Genomic DNA, 17,874 nt, shown 5'->3' with positions numbered 1-17,874 from the left:
ACCACCGTTTGAAACAGGTTTTTTTAATTATGTTTTTTAGTTGAGTTTTTGCAGTTTTCTGCTAAATCATTCTCAAGAGACAGTTTCAGACAGGAGAGGGATTCCACTATATGATCTAACTTTCCATCTTTTCATATCACGTCTAGATGACAGCCTACAAACGTTGTATATTTAAAAACATGTGCCATACGGAGTAAACTGACAGCCAATGTTTGTGATAATTGATTAGTAACCCCACTTCAACTGAGGTGGTGGAACATTAATTCCCTTTAGGCTCTGAACCACCCAATAAAAGTCAAGAGGAAGGCATTTAAGGAACAAGCAAAGGGTGGGTATGCATTGCTCTTAAAACAGAAAAAAGTCACATGTGGTAGCAGAAATTACCATTAAAATTTCTCCTGGGGGGGAAATTATAATCTTCTGTTTTCCCTATTTAAATAAAATGCCAATCTCCCAGATTGTGCATTTTATGAAATTTTCATCCACTCAGAGCATTCATTTCACATCTCATCTGTTCTGTGAATGAGATGGGAACATCATCCTCCGCCCCCCCCCCTTTTTTTAACAGCATAAAGAATCCATGGTGAATTGCACATTTACCACACAGGACGCTCTGTTCCGTCCTTTTCGGAGTATTCACTCACGGCTGCGCTGTCCTCCTTTGGATTCCTTACATAGATAACCATAGGTCTCCACGACTATGCTGTACTCTCCACATTTATTTCCAACCATCGTAACTCAGGCAGTCTTCAAATCTAGAAGCCAGAAACCAAGCAGAGGAGGACAATGTCAGTCTAAGAAATGGCTGCTCAAACTCAAGAGAGTGCAAACTCTTGGCAGCATTCTTTATTTTCATCTACTAGGTTTAAAAAGACCCCTTTCCCCACTGTTAGTAGTTAGAATTTCATCATCAAATACTCCCGTGAAAACTATTTAATTTTCCACTACAGGGAGGGAGGGTCTGATCTCTTATGAAACATTTTATGGAAAAGCCTAAAAGTGCTTTCAATTATTTATCGAATTGAAACCTAGGCCTTGGAAACTGCTGGCATTACACACACACACACACACACACATAATATTATCAGCCCACTGAGTGCCATTAGGTCATAAAGAGCTGCCGTAGCGACATCTCTGATACAGCTGCTGGTGCTCATGTAACTTTTACTACAGTTATAAAGTCATTTATTACATTTTCTTTATGATGCTAATGCATTGCGGTCTGTTACTTTATTGTTCCCATTGTGATCAAGACTGAAATGTACGATACTGTGCAAAATACAGATAGATCCTTAATAACAAAGCTGTTGCATTAAAACCCTTAGATAAACTTAAAAGGTCCATAAAAATATTAACAGTGGATATCACAAAGGAAGTAGTTTTTGTGGGACTTTTTGTCATGTTGTTTCATCATTCCCCACAGAATTATTTTTTATAAGTTTGGCTTCGGTCAAATATATGAAGAATGATAGGATTATCTGACCATTTTTTTCTTCAATTACAGTATCAGCCTTGCAGAACATTATTTGCAATTCACCAGGAGGAAGTAGGACTCTATGATTTCCAAATAATCATATAAAAAGGAACAAACTCCATGGACCCAAAGGTACCCATAATTGGAAATTACCTTTTGTTCAAACTGTCTAAACTTAACTCTCCTTACGATACAATTGTACATAAAGAGAATGCAGTTTTCTATTGAGGGAAAAAAAATCAATTGTGAATTAACTGCTACCCTATACTAAAGCTGACTTAGCAGCTGACACCCTCCAGCTCGGTGACTCAAGGGGAAATTCAGCCACAGACTGGAGTCCTCTGGAGCCGTGACTCCTCATCTTTGGGTTAGAGTTTAATTATTTCTGCTTCTTCATTTCTCCTATTCTCCATGATGTTTTTCTTCTACTTTACGAAAAAAACAAAAAATTTTTTTTCAAGAATAAGGAAAGTCCTAGGGAAATAATCATGTGGTCAAGCAGTTCTTGAACCTGGCCAACCTATTTACGATCGTTTTTCATTTTCCCCAAAGAGCAATCAAACATGTACTATTTAAGGAAAAGCGCAACATTGGTTTCAATAATGAAGTCTGTCCTATCATCTTTACTTTTTCTCTCGGTAATGCAAATGCATTTATAGTTTGCTATCAGCATAACGTATAAAATTATTACAGCAAAGGACTAGTAAAATCCTAACAGGTCTAAGTATTATTAGTCCATTTCACTGACTTAATATTGATATTGAGTTTGGAGTTGGATGAGCTCATACGAATGGTTTTCTTTACTCTCTCATTTAACTAGGAACCGGAAAAGTTCATCTCCCCAAGAGAGGTTTCTGTAGCTGCCTACGACATACTTCATTCCTTTTCAACCTATTTTTAGTCTCCGCAGGAGCATCAAGGCAGAACGGGTTGATTCTCTTGAAGTTGAGACGTCCTCACGGAGATGAAATGTGGAGTCATTAGGACATTCGGCATTATGGGTGTGATGTGTGGAAATAGCACAGTGCGAGCGCTCTCGTGTCTTAGACGACAATTTGATTATAAACAGAGGAAATTCAGACACCTGGTCCTGCATGTTTATCTCAAAATGGGATCAGTACTCTCAATTCTAGGCTATCAATTCCCACTCGTGAAGCATAACACGTTGGAGTAAATACGACAGAAAATCTGTATGTGTATTCAAATTAAGTGAGAAAGAAGCATATTAGATTTAACATCTTTCCAGCTTGCCTGTAACTGTTTAACTCTGGGCTCTTGAATATATTTCCAATATTTCTAAAGTCAATATCTACTATGCTTTTATGCATTACTAATAAGATCACTATATTTGTTTAGAGAATAAATTTTACCATGAATAATTTCAAATAACATGATCTTAAAAAATAAGAATATGAGTACATTTACACTTTCATCTGTTCGTTACAACTATGTTCAGAGAAACACTGTAGAAGAAATGCCTGAATTTACTAAGAATCTACCACAGAAAGCCCCTAAATCCTTATTTAATATTTACCTCTGAGAAGCATAGTGACAATCAAAAGAATCATATACCAATGATATCTATTCAGTATAGAAGACATTTTATCTTGTCAGCACACATTTTTATCAGTATATATTTAAATGTACTCTAATACTGTACTCACTTTTTTTTTTTTAAAGTAATCATGTTTTCTAAGCCAGAAAACCAAAGAAGGCAATGACAGGTTAATCCAAGTGTGTATATCACATTGTATTTGAAACATACAATTTTATACCGCATGCTTTTAACCCCCTAAATGTGTGAAATAGGAGTTAACTTTTTGTCTCCAGTTACTTGAAGGAATTATGCAGAATTATCAAAATAAATAGAACTTTATCTGGTGATTAAAAATTACATCATAAAGCATTTTAAGTGGAGTAAAAATACTGTAAAGTGAACACTGCATCGTCCACGATATAATAATGTTCTTATCTCTATTGTAACCAGAAAAGATGATTTATTTCACAAAGTACATTATGGTGCTCCTAGACAAGGACTCTTTTCTCTATGTAAAGAGGATTATGTTCTGTATTGGCTATAGTTTTCTTCCGTCAGCATTGAATAAGCCCAAACCTCAAGCATCAGAACATAGATCCCAGCCTGTAACTGTCCACCTGGAGAGTCTTTTCCTCAGGCCTACAGAACTCAATTCATTTTCATTTGGTTAGTGATGGATCTCTTTCTTTCGTGGTACTTATCACAACTTATACTTAGATATTTATTTGTGGTTTACTGTCCATCTTCTCCCCTAAAGTACAATCTAATCTACCTCAAGGGGAGCAAATCATGTCTGATTTGGTCATAGATATGACCACTTCCGATGTATATCAATTAATTAATATTATTTGAGTGAATTGAAATAATGAATCAATGGACATTCATGATAACTACATTATAAAAAAATGGGCTGGCCATCGAACTTATTGGGAAGTATTTAATGTTTTGAAAAGTATTATAAAGGAGGTCAGTAAGTTAAACTGAATATGAAATTTACTAGCATTCTGAAGGGTATTTTATTAGTTTTCAAAGGATGTTTATTAGTTTATATGTTATTGATTTTTTTTGTTCTCAATGTAAATATACGTAGAATACACAGTATGTGAGCAAATGAATATCCTAGGATGGCAAACGTACTTGTTTGGAAATAAAAAGTTCCATATTATAAAGTAATACAATACTTGTTTGGAAAGAAAAAGTTCAATATTATAAAGTAATACAAATATTACAAATATCTCCTTTCAACTTACAGATTTTAGCTTTCTCTCCTGTATAAAACAATATTTTTAAAAACTTTAAGCGTCATACATTTTCTTTTTGTGAAAAGGGACTATGCTAAGTATGACTTATTTATAACTGAAGAAAAGTCAAAAGTCAAAGTAAGGCATACATTTCTGAAAACATGCTTTTTTCATAGTTTCTAAGTTCAACCTAAGTACCAACTCTTAAAATCTGTTAATTGAAGTATAATTAACAGTGTTATATATCAGTTTCAGGTATACAATATAATGATTCATCAATTCTACGTTACTCAGAAAAGGGGACTTTTAATCCTTTTTATCTATTTCACCCATCCCCCACCTACTATCCTCTGGCAACTGTCAGCTTGTTTTCTGTATTTAAGAGTCCAGGTTTCTGTTTGCCTCTTTTTTCCCTTTGTTTGTTTGTTTGTTTCCCTTTGTTTGTTGAGTGAATTCATGTGGTATTTGTCTTTCTCTGACTTATTTCACTTAGCATTATACCCTTCAGGTTCATCCATGTTGTTGCAGATGCTATACCTCATTCTGTTTTATGGCTAATATTCCATTGAGAGAGAGCAAGAGAGACTATGTGTTTGTATGTATATATACACATATATACATGAATGTGTGTATATGGGTATGAATATATATGTGTGTATGTATGGGTATGTGTGCATATGTGTATATATGTATATCTATACATGCATGTATTTGTATGTTTTTTACATGTATTTTGAATGTGGGGGTGTGCACATGTGTATATCTACACATGTGTGTATGCATACGCGTGTATGTGTATATATGTACACATACGATGTGTATGGGTATGTGTATATGAACTGAAACAATAAAATTCCTCGAAGAAAGCATAGGCAGTAATTTCATTGACATAAGCTGTAGAAATATCTTTAAAGATAGGTCTCCTCTGGCAAGGAACACAAAAACAAAATTAAACTATTGGGAAATACCTCAAAATATTAAACTTTCTGCACAACAAAGGAACCCAACAACAAAGCAAAAGGCAATCTACCGAATGGCAGGAGATACTTGCAAATAACACATCCAGTAAGGGGTTAATATCCGAGATATATAAAGAACTTATACCATTCAACACCAAAAAAACAAAAACAAAAAAAGAAAAAAAATAAATCCAACTGAAAATAGGCAGAAGACCTGACTGGACACTTTTTCCAGGGAAAATATACAGAAGGCCAAGAGGCACATAAAAAGATGTTCAACATCACTACTCATCAGGGAAAGGCACATCAAAACCACAAGTCATGCCCTCACTCCTGCCAGCATGACTGAGATAAAAAAGACAAAAACAAGTGTTGGCGTGAAAAAAAAGGACATCTCATGTAAGACTGGTGATAATGAACACTGGTCCAGCCACTGTGGAAAACGGTATGGCGGGTCCTCAAAAAATTAAAAATACAATTACTATACAATCCACTAACGTCACTACTGAGTATTTACCGTAGAAAACAAAAACACTAATTCAAAAACCACATGCACTTCCGTGTTTATTGCAGCGTTAGCTCTAACAGCCAAACCACAGAAGCAATCCAAGGCCCAAAAATAGGTAAGTCGATAAAACAATGTATTTTTTCTTTCAAAAATACAAGAAATGTTTCATTGTACTCCAGGTTGTTTTTTTTTTTTTTTCCTTTACGATGAAACCCAAGGGAATAAAGGTTCATATTTAATAGTGGTCTATTTAGACAATGTGGCAAGATTCAATTCTGTTAGTGAACCAGAAACTTTGCTCATTGTGTGGGTCAGAGCACATTAAAATGTGTCAATGCTTTCAAGTTAGTGAGGAAAGCATTAGCACCTCAGCCCTAAGACAGATGGAGTGGGGGGAAGCCAGACAACTTAGTAGGCATCTGATAGATTATAGATAGATCATATGACCAAAGACCCTATTGAGCCAAAGATAGAGCCCCACGGAGGAGGGGGGTGTGAGGAGGGTGTCTTCCCAGTTTACTGCCCCTTAGCTCGAATGAATTTAAGCTTCTTTAAATATCCCAGAACATATTTGGTTTTAACACTCCTGTATTCAACTTTGCACAAAAAAATTGTACCTATTTTGTGAAAAATCAGTAAAGATGCCTCGGAACACACAAATGAGTGAAATATGACTAATGGGTCTCCTACCATCCCCAAAACTGAGGAAAATTAAGCAGTGGTAAATCATGACTCTGTCCCCATTGAGATGTTGACAAAATCAAGTCATACTCATTACTTACAGAATTCCCACCTGCTCTTAACTACATTAAATTTTTAAGTTGCGCTTTTATAAACGGAATCATATGTCATGTTTCTCCATATGCTTCTTAGCAGGCACGGAGAGTTCTTAGTACGTTTTTAGACAGGCTGAGCCCTGTGATATGATTCATTACCATGCATAAGTCCTGGGTTATTGCCGTGTCTTTGCCATTTGGAAAATGGTGCTCACACACTTGATGTAAGGTGATAGAGTGGAATTAGATGTGTGTAGTTAACTCAACTATAGACTTAAACACAATGCATCTCCAGGATCATAAGTAGATGACAATTACTGAGGATTAAACTCCCTGTATGAAACTAATTTCAGAAGCAGATGGCTCCACACAACTTTGATGGCCCTTCAGTCTCTTTATTGCAAATAAAATACTTGCTAGGTTTGGTAAAACAAAAGAAGAGCACAGCTGTCTTATCAGTACATGTTTTGATAAGGACGCCTAATCAGGCTTTAAGTGATGTGACACAGTGGGGAAAAAAAAATCCTCACATTCGTCATCTCTTGTCATTATTGAATACAACAAGGCCAATGATGAGGCACCAAGTACTGGGGCTACGGGCAGGATTCATTCCAGAACACTATGTGTAAGCCATGGGGTATTTTCAGGAAACCTAGGGATTCATTCAGACCTGAAAAAGAGTGTTAAAGCACAATGGTACAATAAAAATTATCATTAACTACTGTGAGCCTCGAGAAATGTAAACCATTATCCGTTTTATAAAACTTTGGTCAGACCATGGCCAGATTATTCCTGGAAGTACATAACGATAGGTAATGCCCTGCCTAATTAACAAAATTAAAGTCATTTTCTAATTCACAGTCTTTCAAATAGCTTTAATTCCATACTCTAGTGGCATTTTGGACAACCTCTCTAAGGGATTTGTCATGCTGTAGTGAGTAGTTGTTTATATGCAATTCTCGCCTACAGCACAGACAGCACTCCGAGGCCAAGGGCCATATTTGTTCTCTTTTGTAACCCCAGCACCCTGCACAGGGCTAACCATTTAATTTTCAATTTTTAATAAGCAAGTGATTAGTTATCTAATATATGGATTATACATGGAATACAGTCTTGGGTCTATGACTAAAATATATGAAAATAATCATGGCAAGAACAGGTTGGGGATAAAACCCAGTTTATGGCTTTTTGCTTGCGGATGATATAAAGCAAAGCGTTATTCTAGAGAGATCCAAGGGTATATTAATACAAACTACACCAGGCATCACAAACCCAAATGGCTTGAGATCAACTCTACATTTATTGAGAAGGTGTCACACTACTTTTTTTGCTATAAGGAATATCTTCAGTGTGTCATTTTTCAAAATATATGTGCCAGTGTTGAACTCTGATCTGTAGGTTATTCAACAAGGCAAATCATGCGAAAATAGAGGAGTCCCGGGGCGTCTGGGTGGCTCAGTCGGTTAAGCGTCCAACTTCGGCTCAGGTCATGATCTCACGGTCCGTGAGTTCGAGCCCCGCGTCGGGCTCTGTGCTGACCACTCAGAGCCTGGAGCCTGTTTCAGATTCTGTGTCTCCCTCTCTCTCTGACCCTCCCCCGTTCATGCTCTGTCTCTCTCTGTCTCAAAAATAAATAAATGTTAAAAAAAATTAAAAAAAAATAAGAAAATAGAGGAGTCCATTTTGTCAGGGGAGAGGGCCAAGATAGAGTAAGGACTTCTGAGTGGAAAAATTCATAAGGAACAATTACAGACTCAGAAAACTGCCATATCATAGGAAGAATGATCAAGCCCCACACAGCAAGTTAGCTGAAGAAAGAAAGAAGGGATACAATCAAATTGTATAGAAACAAAGGAAAAGCTGTCGGGCGAGGTCAATGAGAGGACGCAGACCACCGCTGACCCAAGAGCCAGAGTGAGGCACTCGGAGGCTCCTCACCTTTCCTCTGCGCCTCCATTTACCTTTCCTGCTCCCAGAGGTTGCTGCAAGGACAGAGCCTGGAGAAGTGACTGAACCCAGTTAAAACTTCTCTATAAACATTAAGGTTTGGCAGGTGGGCAGGTGTGGGGATGCATTCATCTTGTGGCCACCTAAGACAAGCCTGGTGCATAAGTTCCCCTGCTTATCAAACCCCTCACCTACCAACCAAGAGTGGTCTGCCTCTTTCTTTGGTCTCTTTCTGCCCTCCCCGTATATGGGCTGGTTTCTAATTATACCTGCAAAGCTCCCAAAGAACTGATGAACCAACACACTACCGGAGGCACTAAGGCAGTGATGCCCTAACCTGTGACTCACAAACCTCTTGGGAAACTGTTATACCATCTATAAAGAAGAAATAATTTAGGGTCCAAAAATAATTCTTTTGGATCAGATAATTACGATTTATCCTATATCTAGGGGATACAATCCACTTAAATTATTTGCGCTACATGTAAAAGTCATTGAACAATACAGTTCAAAAATGACAGCAAGTAATGTTTAAGAACCAAATCAAGATGGAAAGATATAATGAGATGTATTCATGAGATCAAAAATAGAAAAAATATTCTTACATTCAATAGCTAGTAATTCTTTTATTTACTAATTTTCTAAAAAAAATCAAGTGGTTTTGTGTCACAACAGACTTTCAAAGAGCAGCTGTGGTCCAGTCATTCACTCCCTCCATCTACTCTTCTTCAAGCTCTGTGGCTTTGCATGGCAGGAGGGCACCTAAGGCAGGGGCTCACAGGTGCTAATGGCCTGGGGCTGCCTCAACTCCATTAGCCCCAACTTCTGCCAGACTCCCTTGAGCCTCCTGGTCATCTCTCCCTTCCTCAGACCCTCTCATTCATTCCTTCTGTGGGTCTTTTAATAGGTTTCTTTTAGGACAGGCCGCCAGACTGGTTACCACATCACACCTCCCTGAGCTTAGATTTTAAGGGTTACCTCCTCAAGGAAACCATTCCTGACCCCAGGGGTTTTCCTTTGCTTTCTATGCTAATGTAACCATCAGGGCAGTTGTTTCCATTTGTATTGACACTCTTCTTTGTGTGATTGTCTCCTTAGGTATGTGTCCTCCACTAGACAGGAAGCCTATTTTTGTCTCCTTATTAGCAGCCAATGGGAAATTAACAGTCTCAGAAGTCGACTAGGCATCCTTAAATATTTACTGGTGAACACGTGAGTGAATCAGCTGTTATAATTCACATGTATTCTGAATTTGTTTGATTTTACAGTTACTAAAGCAGTTATTTTTGAGATTGGGGAAAAAAGGGGTAAACTAAACAAAACCATAAAAAAGGGTCAAACAAAGCATCACAGCCACTGAATGAAGACAAAGAAGATAGTAAGATGTTAACAATTGGGAGACACTAATGTTGTGAAGCATGGTTGGAAGGTTTCTTTTTTAGAAACTCTGCATAGGATGACAGAGAAGGTGGGGAAAACTTCGGAGACTAAGGGATGAAATCAAAGTTGTAGAAAGGGTCATGGTTGGATTTGTTTTTACCTCTTTAAGACCCCACTTTTATATGGATTAAATATTTTGCTACCCTGGAAGAGCTTCACTCCATGTGACAGACAGATACAAACCTTCCTTTGAGGAAGATAGCCACTCATTTTTGCACTATTTCGTTCTTTCCCCCTTTTATTCTAAGCATTTTAGAGCTAACCTACTTAGAGCTATTAATTTAAATTTGCTTTCGAGTTAGTTCCATTCTTTTGCGGTGGAAAAGCAACTTGCTAATTAAGAGAATTGCCCTCCTCACCCCTATTTTCATAGATTTGTTAATGAAATCAGGTGGTTTACAGCAGAGCACCTGATAAAATCATGTCAAGAGTATAATGACTCCCTTTAAGGGAAGCAGCAATGGTGTGAAGATAAAATCCAGCGTTGGAAATAAATGCTCTGGATGATCTGAGTGGGAGTTTGAAGATAGGAAACTATTACACCTCTGAGGTCAAAAAAAAGTTAGCCTATACTATAGAAGTAAAAAAAAAAAAGTTTCTAGATGAAATGTTCTTGATTAGCTAACTACATGTATTCGATATATGTATTCTACTTTGAAACAATAAGAAAAATATTTTTTTTATAAAATATTCTACCTGGAGTTGTCTTTTAAAAGGTCACACCTTCAAAGCATTGGTAATCCATGTAATTAGTTTTCCTGGGCTCCTGGCGGAAGGACACAGCCTGGGCCTGAGCTTAACATTTCTCAGGAGAATTCGAGTCAAGATATCATCAAAAGTTTTGTACCCATGTTGTTTCAGGTAGATAAATGCCTCACATTTCACTCATTCCCACCCCATGAAAAAGGACTTCACACCACATGGAGCTTCTAAGAAAGTAACAGGAAAACGTGAAGGTCAGAGACCAAAAGAATCCTACAAAAGATTGCCTCATTTTCTTGTAAGTTGAGATGCAGCGTGTATATAACATAGACTTCATGGGAGCAATCCTTTCTTAAAAGCTCAGAGCAGGTGGTTCTTTTGCGAAGGAGATCATATTTTTGTCACGTTCAAGGGTCTAGTCATAAGTCTGGAGTTTAAAACCTGAGATTCTGTGTGGTTTTGTTGACAGGTTCTTTGTACCTGTCTGTTCTTGATACACACTGTGGGACGCTGCGATTGAATCTGATCTGACAGATTTCCTGGTGATCATATTGTGATCGTACATTCTACTTCCATTCACCTTTATGGCAGCTGCTTGGCGAGCCAGTTATTTGATCTTCCCTGTGCAGGTACTGACCTAATCCAGTAGGGTGGGACTTTTCTTCCCCAACTCATGATTGGGGTTAGGCTTAAATGAATTAACATACATGAAACAGTGGGTACAGACCCTGGTAGGTAAGAATACAATATATGTGGGCCATTATCTTTACCCTTAACATAAGAATGTTTGCATACTCCCAAGGGAAAGAATTCTAAAATCTCTGCCAAAAATAACATTTTTCGTCCATTTCCAAATTTTTACTTATACCTCACCTAGAAAGAATATAGTCCATTCTCATTTGTTGATTTGGTATTTTGTAAATGAACCAACTTGAGAAAATTATTTGAAACCCCCAAATTAGTACCAGTGGTTCTTTTACAGTTGTTCACAGACATGTGCAGAGTGGTGAAACATTTGAATTGCCAGACACGTTCATTCCCAGCTGTTGGGGGAGGTCATCAAGAGGACATGGCCACCAGTAGACCCATGAGCTGGACCCTGACACTCAGAGGCTCCTCATTCCCTCCCCCCACCCCCCCCCCGTCCTTGGAATATGGGCTTCAAGAGCCTTTCCCTACTCCCAGAGGCTGGCCCAAAGACCTGGCTTTGCAATAGCAATGTGGTGTTAAGACTGAAGACTTGATGAAGGGCATGGTGGGGACGGGTATCTACTTGTCATGCTTCCACCCAAAATAAGAGTCACATGTGTGTGCCCTTCCTTCTTAAAGCCACCACATGCCAACTTCAGAGACCTCTTTTTTCCATTTCTCCCTGCCCTCCGAGTTGGGAAGACAGTTTCAGATTATACCTGGGAAGCTCTTCAGGTTTGAAACCAACACCAGTGGAGGTCAAACAAGGTGCACTCTGCCTTCTTGTTTCAGTTTTCATAGTGCCCACAAGTGTCCTTTTCACAGAGACATTCCTAGTATCACACTTTTCACTGTTGTGGTCTGTGTTGGTGGTTTTTCCATTTAAAATTACCCCAAGCATGGAGCACCTGTGAGGCTCAGTTGGTTAAGCATTGGACTTCAGCTCAGGTCATGATCTCATGGTTCATGGGTTTGAGCCCTGCATCCAGCTCTGTGCTGACAGCTCAGAGCCTGCAGCCTGCTTTGGATTCTGTGTCTCCCAATCTCTCCCTGCCCCTCCCCCACTCGACTCTGTCTCTTGGTCTCTCAAAAATAAATAAACGTTAGGGTAGGATGCGGTCTTTTCCACTTCCAAGGGGTTTTGTTACTGCTCTGCAGCTAGGAATTTAGGGGAGGGTGCGGTTCTGGCAGAAGTAAGAAAAATTACATTATAGCTTGTTTGCTTCTATTAAGAGATCTAAGAGGGTCAGAGAGGGAAGTGAAGAGTCCTATTTCAGAACAGAAAAACAGAGTGTCTTTCAAAATATAAAAACAGGCAACATGGCGACTTAGGAGGACGCTGGGCTCACCGCGCGTCCTGCTGATCACTTAGATTCCACCTACACCTGCCTAAATAACCCAGAAAACCGCCAGAGGATTAGCAGAAGGGAGTCGCCGGAGCCAAACGCAGACGAGAGGCTCACGGAAGAGGGTAGGAAGGGCGGCAAGGCGGTGCGCGCTCCACGGACTGGCAGGAGGGGGCCGGGGGGGAGGGGCGGCTCGCCGGCCAAGCAAAGCCCCCGAGTCTGGCTGGCAAAAGCGGAGGGGCCTGACGGACTGTGTTCCCACAACAAGCGAGACTTAGCGTCTGGGAGGTCATAAGTGAACAGCTCTGCTCGGAAAGCGGGAAGGCTGGAGGACAAAGGGAGGGAGAGCTGCTGAGCCCCCTGACGACAGAGCTCAGTTTGGTGGGGAACAAAGGCGCTCGCCAGCGCCATCTCCCCTGCCATCCCCCAGCCAAAATCCCAGAGAGAACCAGTTCCTGCCAGGGAACTTGCTCGCTCCGTGCAAACACCCAACTCTGTGCTTCTGCGGAGCCAAACCTCCAGCAGCGGATCTGACTCCCTCCCGCTGCCACAGGGCCCCTCCTGAAGTGGATCACCTAAGGAGAAGCCATCTAAGACTGCCCCTCTTGCCCCTGTGCACCTTGCCTACCCACCCCAGCTAATACGCCAGATCCCCAGCATCACAAGCCTGGCAGTGTGCAAGTAGCCCAGACGGGCCACACCACCCCACAGTGAATCCCGCCCCTAGGAGAGGGGAAGAGAAGGCACACACCAGTCTGACTCTGGCCCCAGCGGTGGGCTGGGGGCAGACATCAGGTCTGACTGCGGCCCCGCCCACCAACTCCAGTTATACACCACAGCACAGGGGAAGTGCCCTGCAGGTCCTCACCACGCCAGGGACTATCCAAAATGACCAAGCGGAAGAATTCCCCTCAGAAGAATCTCCAGGAAATAACATGAGCTAATGAACTGATCAAAAAGGATTTAAATAATATAACAGAAAGTGAATTTAGAATAATAATCATAAAATTAATCGCTGGGCTTGAAAACAGTATACAGGACAGCAGAGAATCTCTTGCTACAGAGATCAAGGGACTAAGGAAAAGTCACGAGGAGCTGAAAAACGCTTTAAACGAAATGCATAACAAAATGGAAACCACCACGGCTCAGCTTGAAGAGGCAGAGGAGAGAATAGGTGAACTAGAAGATAAAGTTATGGGGGCGCCTGGGTGGCGCAGTCGGTTGAGCGTCCGACTTCAGCCAGGTCACGATCTCGCGGTCCGTGAGTTCGAGCCCCGCGTCGGGCTCTGGGCTGATGGCTCAGAGCCTGGAGCCTGTTTCCGTTTCTGTGTCTCCCTCTCTCTCTGCCCCTCGCCCGTTCATGCTATGTCTCTCTCTCCCAAAAATAAATAAACGTTGGAAAAAAAATTTTTTTTTAAATAAAAAAAAATAAATAAAAAAAAAGAAAGTTATGGAAAAAGAGGAAGCTGAGAAAAAGAGAGATAAAAAAATCCAGGAGTATGAGGGGAAAATTAGAGAACTAAGTGATACACTAAAAAGAAATAATATACGCATAATTGGTATCCCAGAGGAGGAAGAGAGAGGGAAAGGTGCTGAAGGGGTACTTGAAGAAATAATAGCTGAGAACTTCCCTGAACTGGGGAAGGAAAAAGGCATTGAAATCCAAGAGGCACAGAGAACTCCCTTCAGACGTAACTTGAATCGATCTTCTGCACGACATATCATAGTGAAACTGGCAAAATACAAGGATAAAGAGAAAATTCTGAAAGCAGCAAGGGGTAAACGTGCCCTCACATATAAAGGGAGACCTATAAGACTCGTGACTGATCTCTCTACGGAAACTTGACAGGCCAGAAAGAATTGGCACAAGATTTTCAGGGTGCTAGACAGAAAAAATATGCAGCCGAGAATCCTTTATCCAGCAAGTCTGTCATTTAGAATAGAAGGAGAGATAAAGGTCTTCCCAAACAAACAAAAACTGAAGGAATTTGTCACCACTAAACCAGCCCTACAAGAGATCCTAAGGGGGACCCTGTGAGACAAAGTACCAGGGACATCGCTACACACATGAAACCTACAGAAATCACAGTAACTATAAACACATATCTTTCTATAACAACACTGAATGTAAATGGACTAAATGCGCCAACCAAAAGACATAGGGTATCAGAATGGATAAAAAAACAAGACCCATCTATTTGCTGTCTACAAGAGACTCATTTTAGACCTGAGGACACCTTTAGATTGAGAGTGAGGGGATGGAGAACTATCTATCATGCTACTGGAAGCCAAAAGAAAGCTGGAGTAGCCATACTTATATCAGACAAACTAGACTTTAAATTAAAGGCTGTAACAAGAGATGAAGAAGGACATTATATAATAGTTACAGGGTCTATCCATCAGGAAGAGCTAACAATTATAAATGTCTATGCGCCGAATACCGGAGCCCCCAAATATATAAAACAATTACTCATAAACATAAGCAACCTTATTGATAAGAATGTGGTAATTGCAGGGGACTTTAACACCCCACTTACAGAAATGGATAGATCATCTAGACACACGGTCAATAAAGAAACAAGGGCCCTGAATGAGACATTGGATCAGATGGACTTGACAGATATATTTAGAACTCTACATCCCAAAGCAACAGAATATACTTTCTTCTCGAGTGCACATGGATCATTCTCCAAGATAGATCATATACTGGGTCACAAAACAGCCCTTCATAAGTTTACAAGAATTGAAATTATACCATGCATACTTTCAGACCACAATGCTATGAAGCTTGAAATCAACCACAGAAAAAAGTCTGGAAAACCTCCAAAAGCATGGAGGTTAAAGAACACCCCACTAACGAATGAGTGGGTCAACCAGGCAATTAGAGAAGAAATTAAAAAATACATGGAAACAAACGAAAATGAAAATACAACAATCCAAATGCTTTGGGACGCAGCGAAGGCAGTCCTGAGAGGAAAATACATTGAAATCCAGGCCTATCTCAAGAAACAAGAAAAACCCCAAATACAAAATCTAACAGCACACCTAAAGGAACTAGAAGCAGAACAGCAAAGGCAGCCTAAACCCAGCAGAAGAAGAGAAATAATAAAGATCAGAGCAGAAATAAACAATATAGAATCTAAGAAAACTGTAGAGCATATCAATGAAAGCAAGAGTTGGTTTTTTGAAAAAATAAACAAAATTGACAAACCTCTAGCCAGGCTTCTCAAAAAGAAAAGGGAGATGACCCAAACAGATAAAATCATGAATGAAAATGGAATTATTACAACCAATCCCTCAGAGATACAAACAATTATCAGGGAATACTATGAAAAATTATATGCCAACAAATTGGACAACCTGGAAGAAATGGACAAATTCCTGAACACCCACACTCTTCCAAAACTCAATCAGGAGGAAATAGAAAGCTTGAACAGACCCATAACCAGCGAAGAAATTGAATCGGTTATCAAAAATCTCCCAACAAATAAGAGTCCAGGACCAGATGGCTTCCCAGGGGAGTTCTACCAGACGTTTAAAGCAGAGATAATACCTATCCTTCTCAAGCTATTCCAAGAAATAGAAAGGGAAGGAAAACTTCCAGACTCATTCTATGAAGCCAGTATTACTTTGATTCCTAAACCAGACAGAGACCCAGTAAAAAAAGAGAACTACAGGCCAATATCCCTGATGAAAATGGATGCAAAAATTCTCAATAAGATACTAGCAAATCGAATTCAACGGCATATAAAAAGAATTATTCACCATGATCAAGTGGGATTCATTCCTGGGATGCAAGGCTGGTTCAACATTCGCAAATCAATCAACGTGATACATCACATTAACAAAAAAAAAAAGAGAAGAACCATATGATCCTGTCAATCGATGCAGAAAAGGCCTTTGACAAAATCCAGCACCCTTTCTTAATAAAAACCCTTGAGAAAGTCGGGATAGAAGGAACATACTTAAAGATCATAAAAGCCATTTATGAAAAGCCCATAGCTAACATCATCCTCAACGGGGAAAAACTGAGAGCTTTTTCCCTGAGATCAGGAACACGACAAGGATGCCCACTCTCACTGCTGCTGTTTAACATAGTGCTGGAAGTTCTAGCATCAGCAATCAGACAACAAAAGGAAATCAAAGGCATGAAAATTGGCAAAGATGAAGTCAAGCTTTCGCTTTTTGCAGATGACATGATATTATACATGGAAAATCCGATAGACTCCACCAAAAGTCTGCTAGAACGGATACAGGAATTCAGCAAAGTTGCAGGATACAAAATCAATGTACAGAAATCAGTTGCATTCTTATACACTAACAATGAAGCAACAGAAAGACAAATAAAGAAACTGATCCCATTCACAATTGCACCAAGAAGCAAAAAATACCTAGGAATAAATCTAACCAAAGATGTAAAGGATCTGTATGCTGAAAACTATAGAAAACTTATGAAGGAAATTGAAGAAGATTTAAAGAAATGGAAAGACATTCCCTGCTCATGGATTGGAAAAATAAATATTGCCAAAATGTCAATACTACCCAAACCTATCTACACATTCAATGCAATCCCAATCAAAATTGCACCAGCATTCTTCTCGAAACTAGAACAAGCAATCCTAAAATTCATATGGAACCACAAAAGGCCCCGAATAGCCAAAGGAATTTTGAAGAAGAAGACCAAAGCAGGAGGCATCACAATCCCAGACTTTAGCCTCTACTACAAAGCTGTCATCATCAAGACAGCATGGTATTGGCACAAAAACAGACACATAGACCAATGGAATAGAATAGAAACCCCAGAACTAGACCCACAAACGTATGGCCAACTCATCTTTGACAAAGCAGGAAAGAACATCCAATGGAAAAAAGACAGTCTCTTTAACAAATGGTGCTGGGAGAACTGGACAGCAACATGCAGAAGGATGAAACTAGACCACTTTCTCACACCATTCACAAAAATAAACTCAAAATGGATAAAGGACCTGAATGTGAGACAGGAAACCATCAAAACCTTAGAGGAGAAAGCAGGAAAAGACCTCTCTGACCTCAGCTGTAGCAATCTCTTACTGGACACATCCCCAAAGGCAAGGGAATTAAAAGCAAAAGTGAATGACTGGGACCTTATGAAGATAAAAAGCTTCTGCACAGCAAAGGAAACAACCAACAAAACTAAAAGGCAACCAACGGAATGGGAAAAGATATTCGCAAATGACATATCGGACAAAGGGCTAGTATCCAAAATCTATAAAGA

General features: G+C 39.6%; 1 long non-coding RNA gene across 1 annotated transcript in view; it reads right to left on the bottom strand.

Moving 5' to 3' along the window:
• Nucleotides 1-604: 604 nt before the first annotated feature.
• Nucleotides 605-17,874, bottom strand: part of LOC123384749 — an 88,253-nt gene continuing 70,983 nt past the window's right edge. Inside the window, exon 3 of the long non-coding RNA XR_006596247.1 lies at nt 605-755. This is a non-coding gene — a long non-coding RNA (uncharacterized LOC123384749). The remainder of the gene's footprint in view (nt 756-17,874) is intronic.

The sequence above is a fragment of the Felis catus genome, chromosome B1, assembly GCF_018350175.1.
Source record: "Felis catus isolate Fca126 chromosome B1, F.catus_Fca126_mat1.0, whole genome shotgun sequence".
In the NCBI taxonomy this organism is placed as follows: domain Eukaryota; kingdom Metazoa; phylum Chordata; class Mammalia; order Carnivora; family Felidae; genus Felis; species Felis catus.
Note: the sequence above shows the minus strand (reverse complement) of the source record. Positions and strands in the feature narration are given on the sequence as shown.